This window comes from Castor canadensis, chromosome 14, assembly GCF_047511655.1.
Source record: "Castor canadensis chromosome 14, mCasCan1.hap1v2, whole genome shotgun sequence".
In the NCBI taxonomy this organism is placed as follows: Eukaryota; Metazoa; Chordata; class Mammalia; order Rodentia; family Castoridae; genus Castor; species Castor canadensis.
This window is the reverse complement of record NC_133399.1, coordinates 50832199-50842990: the sequence shown is the minus strand read 5'-3', so window position 1 is coordinate 50842990 and position 10792 is coordinate 50832199. Positions and strand designations below refer to the sequence as shown.

The 10792-nt window shown below is 43.4% G+C and overlaps 1 long non-coding RNA gene across 1 annotated transcript in view; it reads left to right on the top strand.

Annotated features, from left to right (window-relative positions):
* The first annotated feature begins 1014 nt into the window (after positions 1–1014).
* Positions 1015–10792, top strand: part of LOC141416854 (uncharacterized) — a 31939-nt gene continuing 22161 nt past the window's right edge. The window contains exons 1-3 of the long non-coding RNA XR_012441428.1: positions 1015–1191; positions 1786–1810; positions 2368–2493. This is a non-coding gene — a long non-coding RNA (uncharacterized lncRNA). The remainder of the gene's footprint in view (positions 1192–1785; positions 1811–2367; positions 2494–10792) is intronic.

The window sequence follows — 10792 nt, the reverse complement described above, 5'->3', positions numbered from 1 at the left end:
CTTATTTTTTATTGGACATGATCCATGTCCAATAAAAAATTAGTCTTTTATCACATAAAAATTTATCTTTCAAATCTAACTAAATTCTTTTGAATTTAAGAACGAATAAATTGGTCATTTTTGTGCTACTAAATCTAAAGTGGTTTTGATACAAATGCAATACTGCCATAAATCTATGCAAATCTAGGAATCTTTAAATCTAGGAATTAAAGTCTTGGAAAACAAGCCTTATTTCTCCAGAGCCTAGCAGTGACTGGTACACATTCAAATACATGAAGTGGATGCAAGTTGTAAATAATCGTGTATGTAATGCTTAGTTAAGGAGAAAAGGACATTACAGCATAAGGATTTCTGACTGCTGTTATTTGAGTTTTTCTTCAGGCAAGTTCATTGCTTGTGAAATTTTGCGAACAGGGATAGTGACACAGAATGCAGACATAATTAGGGACCTTGTGAGTTTTCTGGACATAGGGAAAGTCACGTTTGTCTTGGAGACGTTGAACAAGGGCGCAATATGACAAACCTGGATGCAGGCATGAAAGCTACTCTCCAGTCCTGGCTGACAGCTTTCGGAACCCCAGGCAGGCACTGTGTCACCTCCCACAGCAGCAGCTTTGCAGCCCAGCTCACCAGGCAGGAACCTCGCCCTGCCCATGAGCAGGTGGCCTGCGAAAGACTGGGCTCCGCGGAGGACCCGCCCCGCTCCCTCCGCCCAGGAGTCACAATGCCTTGTGGGCGGGACTCTACGGAGGCTCCGCCCCCCGCGCAGGAGTCATAATGCGTTGCCGGCGGACCTCTGAGAAAGTCCCGTCTCCCTCCCCCTCCCCCGCTCCCGCTCCCGCCCCCGCCCCGCGAGTCACAGTACAGGGCTCCAGCTGCAAGGGCCCAGCGGCCTCAGGCTAGGCTTTGCGGGAGGAGCCGCCGGTTGGGGGCAGTGACGCTATTGGGAGATAGGGAGGGGGGGAGCTTTGCGGCCAGGCTGCTTCCGGTTGCTCCCAACAGCTTCCCGCCTGCGCGTGGAGTCGCACACTGGCGTTGGTTGTCATGGAGCCTGGCAGACCGACGCCTGGCAGAACTCCCTGGAGCTCGCGGAGGCGGAGCGCAGCCAGGGCGGGTGGAGCCCAAGGAGCCCGACGCCACCGCCCCGCGGGCAGGGCGGGAGCTCAAGGGCAGCCGCTGAGTCCACACCAGGTGAGCCGCGCCCGCGCCGCCCCGCCCCGCCCCGCCCCGCCCGCGGAGGGTCGCATTTAGGGGCCGCCCTCGTAACATTAACACTGTCCCATAGCGGCCACCTGAATTGAGTCCTCCAAATTCAGTTCTGTGGAATTCCCGAATGGTATTCTGTTTGAGTGAGAGGCATTGGTTTAGGAATGTAGTAACCAAAAACGAGCTTGCTACGTTTCTAGTAAATATATATTTGAATATATATTCAAAAAGTCTGAGGTTTTATAAATTGAGAATATATTATAATAGCCGTCAGCATTACTACGAAAACAGATCCCTATCAACCATTTTTTTCAAAACGCGAACCTGCATCGCCATAGCTTTAAAAAGTCATGCGTAAAAATACTGCTTTATATTAAGGTAATAATGAACGTGTCACTACGTTTATGGAGTCCCAAACGTTGTTATACAAGCACATGGTGTACTTTAATCATTTCACCCCTTCTATTACTTCTCTTTCCCCCTCCCCATTTTCCCTTCCTTTTCCACTTCTTTAGTAATCCCCCTTTTACCTTCATGACTTTACTTATTTTTGTTTGTTTTGTATTTTTTTCCCTCTAGTATCCACAGATGACTAGGAAAACAGGTAATAGGTGTCTTTATGGGACTGCCTTATTTCACTTAGCATGATCTCCAATTCCATTTATTTTCCAGAGAAGGGCATAATTTCATTCCTCTTTAAGGCTGAATAATAGTTCAGTGTGTGTGTGTGTGTGTGTGTGTGTGTGTGTGTACTTATATGTATATATATATATATATATATATAAACACACACATGTAGCAGGGAGGAGGACCAGAAGAGAAACAGACAGGCTATTGTCTGATAATGAGGCAGGGGGAAGGGATGACAAAGCAGAGAGATAAAATTTGAAGTGAAATATGAAGGAGGTCACCTAGGACTGGGGGAATAAAATGGCCAATGAAGTCACATGCAGCAATACGCGGGTTGAGCTTTGCTTTTTGTTTCTGTAACCTGCTTACAAGGGTATATAAGGTGGGCCTTTGTTCTTGGGGCTCAGCCTTTGGACACGAGTCTGCTGGGTCTGTGATGGCACGATAAAACATTGCTTCCTTCTAAACTGCCTCAGTGTTCTGTATCTCAGTTTGAGATTCCTGCAACATTTCTTGGGGGCTCATTGCCAGGATTGCAGAGATGGTGATTTGTCACTACTCTTGTCACTGGGGTGCATCCCCTGGACTGCTGGAAGAAGATCCCACCAGGCGCCAATGGATAGCTTGATCTGGAGGAGGGACTCATTCTCCAGGTGAGTTGGAGTGAAGGCCTCCAATGCACAATGGAAACTGGTGAGGTGCAGGGACCAGTGAGGGGAGGGGAGCACTGCTTGTGAGACTGTTAAGAACCCGGGTTCGAATTCAGACCTGCCTCAGGAGGCAGAAGGGGAGACTGATCACCTCCCAGAGACCCTCAAATAACCCTATTTGGGGTGAAAACAGGTCTCTCAGGTTAAGCAAGTGGGGCAAAAGAGTGTGAGACACCTCTGAGAGTTGTAGGGAGGGGGTTGAGCTTTTACCGGGAAATAGCCACAACCAAGGTTAAGGGATGGGTAACAAAAATTCAGTTCCAAAGAGGGAGACTCACAAGAGAACAGATGCATCATCCACCATTCCACTGTATAGCCCTCTGGGTATAATTTAAAATTTTTTAATTTTTTTGAGAGTGCACTCTAATTTTGTGTGTGTGTCAATTTGTTTATAGCACTGGGAAAAATTAAATTTGCTCCTGGAATTCCAGCTTACCTTATGCATGCTTAAGTTAACATTTTTTCTGGCATACTTAATTTATAAAACTTTTCTGTGTGTGTGTATATGTGTGTACATGTAAGCATCTTCAAAATGGTTCTTAAACTGCTGTTATAAGGTAAATGTGATGTTCAAGGTAACAACCCCCCTCCCCCAGGGAAAACTGGTTAGCAGTCTGCAAAAAACTGAAACTAGATCCATATTTATCACCCCATACCAATATTAACTCAAAAAGGATCAAGGATCTTATTATTGGACCCCAAACTCTGAAGTTGGTACAGGAAAGAGTAGGAAATACTTTGGAATTAATAGGTATAGGGAAGAACTTTCTCAATGGAACCACAGCAGCTCAGTAACTAAGAGAGCATAGATAAATGGGACTTCATAAAACTAAAAAGCTTCTGCTCAACAAAAGAAATGGTCTCTAAACTGAGGAGACCATCCACAGAGTGGAAGAAAATATTTGCCAGCTACACATCAGACAAAGGACTGATAACCAGAATATATAGGGAACTCAAAAAACTAAATTCTCCCAAAATTAATGAACCAATAAAGAAATGGACAAGTGAACTAAACAGAGCTTTCTCAAAAGAAGAAATTCAAATGGCCAAAAAAACACATGAAAAAATATTCACCATCCCTAGCAATAAAGGAAATGCAAATTAAAACCACACTAAGATTCCACCTCACCCCTGTCAGAATAGCCATCATTAGCAACACTACTAACAACAGGTGTTGTTGAGGATGTGGGGAAAAAGGAACCCTCTTACACTGCTGGTGGGAATGTGAACTAGTACAACCACTCTGGAAAAAAATTTGGAGGCTTCTTAAAAATCTAGACATAGATCTGCCATATGATCCAGCAATCCCACTCCTGGGGATATACCCAAAGAAATGCAATACAGGTTACTCCAGGGGCACCTGCACACCCATGTTTATTGTAGCACTATTCACAATAGCCAAGTTATGGAAACAGCCAAGATGCCCCAGCACTGACGAATGGATTAAGAAAATGTGGTATTTATACACAATGGAATTTTATGCAGCCACGAAGAAGAATGAAATCTTACCATTTGCAAGTAAATGGATGAAACTGGAGAACATCATTCTGAGTGAGGTTAGCTGGACCAAAAGACCAAAAATCGTATGTTCTCCCTCATATGCGGACATTAGATCAAGGGCAAACACAACAAGGGGATTGGACTTTGATCACATGATAAAGCAAGAATTCACAAGGGAGGGGTGAGGATAGGTAAGACACCTAAAAAACTAGATAGCATTTGTTGCCCTCAATGCAGAGAAGCTAAAGCAGATACTTTAAAGCAACTGAGGCCAATAGGAGAAGGGGACCAAGAACTAGAGAAAAGGTTAGTTCGAGAAGAATTAACTTAGAAGGTAACACACATGTACAGGAAAGCAATGTGAGTCAACTCCCTGTATAGCTATCCTTATCTCAACTAGCAAAACCCCTTGGTCCTTCCTATTATTGTTATACTCTCTCTTCAACAAAATTAGAGATAAGGGCAAAATAGTTTCTGCCTGGTAGTGAGGGGTTAGGGTGGGTTGTGGGAGGTAAGGGTGGGGGTGGGGGAAGGGGAGAGAAGTGACCCAAACATCGTATGCACATATGAAGTAAAAATAAATAAACAAAAAAACTCCAGGGTGTTTGTTTTAAAGATCTCTGTTATAAACTGCTTAAGCCTTTTACATGTGAATATGTAAACATCTTGAGGATGCTTATTATAAAGTAAATGTAAAAATTATTACTCTGTTCTGCTACTTTTAAGAAAACAGGTTTTTAAACTTATTTTAATCAGGTCTCACTAGGATGCAGGCATTCAGGGGTTAACACTCTGGCTTAGACCAGAGGAGGAAAAAAAGAAGAAAGAAAAGGGGGCCCACAGCCTGCAACAGGAATCTTAAAATTTGGGTAGTTAAAAATGACCTTAGCCTGTTTCATTCTGTCATAAATAAAATCTGGGATTTAATTTTCTCTTATAATATATGGGTCTATTAACACATGGGCTTTCTATAAATTGTTTTTATACAAAAAATAATTTTAAGGTTGCTTTCTATTTTTTGCATACAAATATAAGACTCTAAAAGGTTTTATGAGTTATTTTCAACAAGTAACATATATATATATACATATATACATATATATGCATACATACATATATATATATACATAAATACATAAGGTTTTTAAAAATAAAAGGTTAAAAAATACTTTTAAATAAAAAAAAAGATGAAGACAGGCTTCCCCAGGGGATACAAAATAAGTTGTCATAAAAAGATGGAGCTTATAGATGCTTATGTAAGTGATTGACTTAACAGAAATCCAGTTAAATTAAATGTTTTGTAAGATCAAAATTTAATGTGCTAATATTAAACTAAAACTTAATTTTCTAAGCTCATAACAATAAGACTATCTTTAAAATATTATACTGTTCTTAATAACATTTACAAAAACTGTCTTAAAATGGTTTTTGTTTTGTCAAGATAACTATTAGAAATTTTTGGTGCTACAAATCTGTAAAGAAATAGAGTTTATTAAAATACAGACAGGCAAGAGGCAACTGAGCACAGGGAGTACTGCTGCACTGATAGGAGCATTGAGACAGATTTACTTACGCAAAGCAAAGTAAAAAACAAAACAAAAACAAAAAAGGAGCACTACACCTTTTACAGAAAAAGTCTAATTGGAGTATGGTATTATAATTTAAGGAGTCCTCTGAAGGCCACTTCTCTTGGTCACCCAAGGGATATTAGGGCCAGGCCTCAGTACAAAGAAAGATGAGCGTTTGTTTTTTTTTCTTGAGATTAGGGTCAAGGTCCTTCCAACATTTCAGTAGACAGGCCAGCAAAGACTGCTTGGGTACTGAGGCTAGAAGACTGGAGGAGGCAGGTCCCATCTAGAAAAACTTCTCAGACTCCCCTTTCATCAGCGTCCTGACTGGGGATTGACCTGATGAGCGCAGCATCCCTGTTTCATGATTTCCTTCTGACACCTTTGGCCAGGACCAAGGGAAATGTTGTGATTGGTCAGATTGGGTCATCCTCCTGATGCAGTGAAAACCTCTAGGATCCTGCCTTTTAGCCTTGTATCACCCAAAGCAGGCAGCCAAATGGAAGGCTACCTCTTTAACAAAGGGATGAATCACCTGGAGAAGTGCCTGTAAAGTTAGAGAAGGGCATTTAGAGGGAGTCCCAGGGCAATCATAGTGTCACAAAGTGATGACTAGTGTCAATATTTGGAGGAAACTTTTTATGCTGAGGTCAAAAGTGTCAGAAGTTCTAAATGAGAGGTCCTGAGATCAGGGCAATGCCCATTTCTTTGGCTGTTTCTGGAAGATTACATTAGCAGTTCTTGGGGACCATAACTTTAAGATAAGAATTGGCTCTAAGGACTGGGTTTGTCTGTTGGGGCAGCTTGGCTATTTTTTGAGAATTTACTGTGTATGGTATTTACCTTGGTTTTCCCACTCTGCGTCTACAGCATCTTTCTGTTAGCTCTGTAAAGTTGTAAGCCTCCAGCTAGCTCTGTAATGTTTCCTATAACTGTGACTGTATTCTATAGGGGGTGAAGGGCAGACTGTGAAGTATTTAACCCAGCTCCTGACACAGATCATGGCTCAGGGCTTTGAGAAATTATTTCCCCTGAGTCCACTAGCATAATAAACTCCCTGCTTCCTGTGAAAATGGTTTCAGTGACTGTTTCCCTTGTCATTTCCCGCAACAGGTCGGGCTTGGGTGTGAAGCGGGGGTTGGGTGTGTGCCATGGCTGGGTGAGGCACCACCACCCTCCCGCACACCTGGGACAAGAGACCCCCCTCTGCCCAGACATGCCCCTGCTGCCTGCTGCTTTTCATTCCGTGTGTTTGTTCCTCCTCTCATCCTTTTTTGGGGGAGTGGCAGTGGGTCGCAGTTTGTCACAGTGCACAGCCGGCAATGGCAACTCTGGATGCTAGCTGGGTCCTTTCCATGGATTGCCCTAGCTACGGCAGGCAGCGCTGCTCTGTGGGATAGGCTGGTGTCCCTGTGTACACAAGTGCTTCCCCTCCTCCCCTTGTGGGGGTGGGGTGGGGTTAGTGTGTGTGTGTGGTGTATGAGTCTTGCATCAGTCCTTACCCCAACTGGGTTTGCCCCCTGTGCCGCCATTCTGTGTGGTGCCCTTGCCTCGGCTGGTGCCCAGCAGCTGACTCAGAATTGGTGTGGACCATGGGGCATGACAAACTAGGTGTGGGAGTAACTTAAGAAAGTCATAAGAAACTATGGTATGAGCTTCCCATGGGAAGCCAGGGTCCCAGTAAACACAGGGATGGGAAGGTGGACAGAGACAAGGCAGCAAGACGACTCAGAGAGCGGCTGTTCCCAAAGGTCTGGGAAGAATGTTTGCCATCTCTGGTGAGGACAGAAGGGTGACCTGACATCCTAGGTGAGGGAAGGGGAATAGAGCTGAGAAATACATGACACACACTCAAGGGATTAACAATTAGGTGTGCTTTCAGGTCGCTCCCACTGAGTGGTAGTGGAACACTGTCAAACACACAAAATTTCCACTCTTGGGTCGCTGCCTCTGGCAGAAGCGGTTACTGACAGGTGAGAGAAGAAGAACACCAAGTGCTGAAACCAAACAGGCCTCCTCCAATGTAGCATAAGGTGTACCCAAATCAACCCCATGCTTGGTCTTGACTTGCAGGAAGGGAGCAGAGAGCACTCCCAGAGCCGGAATTGCCATGAAGCCAAAGTTGGCTTGGAGCTGTTGGTCTGATACCATGATGGGAAAGTCCCTCAGGAAGACAGGAACAGAGAGACAGGGGGAGTGGCACAGGGAAGTCTCATTCTCAGCAGGGGGTTTCCTGAGCAGGAGTATCCATCAGGGTGCTGGAAGGCCACAGTTGTACCTTAGGCAAACTCCTGCTGGTTTGGCACTCATTCGTACCGACCTTGGTCCAAGAGAGGTGTCTATTTGTGCAGTCATCAGAAATGTTGTGGGCCGGTGTTGAGAGTTCTTGCCTCCATGGATCAAAGAATTGGCTAATGAGGCAGCCTCAAAAAGAGGCTCAAAAAGAAACATTCAACTCAAAAAGAAACACTACACCAGAAGTCAAGACCTCAAGTTTTTTTTTAATTTATTTTTTTATTCATATGTACGTAAAATGCTTGGGTCATTTCTCCCCCCTGCCCCCACACCCTCCCTTACCACCCACTCCACCCCTCCCTCTCCCCCCCCCATACCCGGCAGAAACTATTTTGCCCTTATCCCTAATTTTGTTGAAGAGAGAGTATAAGCAATAATAGGAAGGAACAAGGCTTTTTGCTAGTTGAGATAAGGATAGCTATACAGGGAGTTGACTCACATTAATTTCCTGTGCATGTGTGTTACCTTCTAGGTTAATTCTTTTTGATCTAACCTTTTCTCTAGTTCTTGGTCCCCTTCTCCTATTGGCCTCAGTTGCTTTTAAGGTATCTGCTTTAGTTTCTCTGCGTTGAGGGCAACAAATGCTATCTAGTTTTTTAGGTGTCTTACCTATCCTCATATCTCCCTTGTGTGCTCTCGTTTTTATCTTGTGATCACCGTTCAATCCCCTTGTTGTGTTTGCCCTTGATCTAATGTCCACATATGAGGGAGAACATGTGATATTTGGTCTTTTGGGCCAGGCTAACCTTACTCAGACTGATGTTCTCCAATTCCATCCATTTACCAGCGAATGATAACATTTCATTCTTCTTCATGGCTGCATAAAATTCCATTGTGTATGTATACCATATTTTCTTGATCCATTCATCAGTAGTGGGGCATCTTGGCTGTTTCCATAACTTGGCTATTGTGAATAGTGCTGCAATAAACATGGGTGTGCAGGCGCCTCTGGAGTAACCTGTAAGACCTCCAGTTTTTATTGGAGTCAACAGAGTGGAGATGTTAGTCCTACTCCTTCCACATGTCAGGCGGAGGGAATTTTTGGCCTGGGATGGCCAGATTTTGCCTGTTATTTTAGAGGGGCTCCATTGATTACAGGTTGGTGGAATCCTGCTGTATGTCATGAGCTATCTGTTAATGTCAACAACCTGGGATATAATCTATCAACATCTGAGCCATGATTCTTGGCCATTAGGTTTCCTAACTCCACACTTAGTCCCCATAAATATTTACGTGTGTTCTCTGGTGATTTTTGTCAGGGTTTTAACTACTAAGGTAACTGAGTCATGTTCATTTAAGGCTTGGTTTATTTTGGGGTTGACAGTGAAGACAGCCATGTTAGGACCAGACAACCTCCCCTCATTGTAGATGGCTTACTAGAAACTCCCCACCCAACCCCAATGACTGACAAAGGGACAGTTTTAACCTTTATCTCCCTGGATGGGTGCCAAGGACAGTTGAACATACAGTGACCTAAATACAACTTGTCTTTCTTGGTTTCCCAGCAACGGTATCCCTTAATGACCTTTCTGGTACTTTTCCACTAGCCCCCCTATATCTAGTCCACGTGTGTGTGTGGCAGTGGTCTCTAGCTCTCTTGCTGGTGTCCCCCTTCACAGGAATCCTGCCTGAACAATAAACACTGTGATAGTGTTTGATCTGTCTCTGTGCCTTTTCCATGCCTCTTATTTTCTAGCAGTTTATGTAAAATTTTCTAGATGACCTCATGGTTAAACAACTGTTGTCTTGCGTGATTCTAATGCAGTCAGTACCCTATATGTGTCTGTGACTGGGCTATTTCAGTTTACTAAAACTGTTCTTTCCCCGCCAACTGATGAAAAGAATCTAAGATTTTACTTCAAGAACAACTGAACTAGTATGTATATATAACCTCTATAGAGTGATGATGCTATTGGTGGTTCCTTCTACTAAATATATTTATGTTTTTCAAGTATATTAAGACTTATAAAACACAAAATTTAGATAAACATGGTAACAAAAAGTTAGTGGTACTGATATACTGTTCTGTTAGTTGCTACATTATCCACCAAAATTTTAACCATGGATCTTTTTAAGTTTTTGTCATTACAGTTTGGATCCTTCTGGGGCATTTACAATCAAGTCCATAAAAATGATTCTAAGTGCTTATGTGTCAGCCAGGTTAGCTTTTTAGACATCTGCTTTTTTAATGTATTATCCTTTTCTAAAAGCCCACTGCCTAAAAGCCACTCCTTCTAAGCCTCTTTGTTGCCTAAATTTATCCAGAAATGTCTAGTTGGTACTGACTCCCACCTCATCTGCTCGTTATCCCCCCCACCACATGGGACAAAAACCACCCAACCAAACAAAATCCAGGAAAGAATAAATCCTCATGATGAGGAAAGAAAATGACCAATCAAGAAAGATTTTCAGTCTATGGCCATATCACCCTGAATGTGCCCAATCTTCTTTGGTCTCAGAAGCCAAGCAGGGTCGGTCCTGGTTAGTACTTGGATGTGTTGTGGGGTGGTGTCAAGAGTTCTTGCCTTCACAGGCCAAAGAATTGGCTCATGAGGCAGCAGATTGACTTGTGGGACAACAAGTTTGGCACACAAAGTAGGATTTATTAGAGAGATAGGAAAAGCTGCCCCTAGAGATGGACAGGGAACCTGGAAAATCGGTAGCTTCCTGTTGTTTACATATAGGGGTTTTTTATTTGGTCCTTTTTGTTGGGGAGGGGAGTCAGGATCAGGACTGGAGTGCTCTTTTAACATATCTCTGCAGGAACATATACACAGTCCTGTGAAAGCCTCCTGTTTATTGGCCTTGTGACATTTTTGAGGCATCCCCAAGGGGCCATGACCTATGAAATCTTTACAGGATGTAGGGCTCACAGTGCTGTCA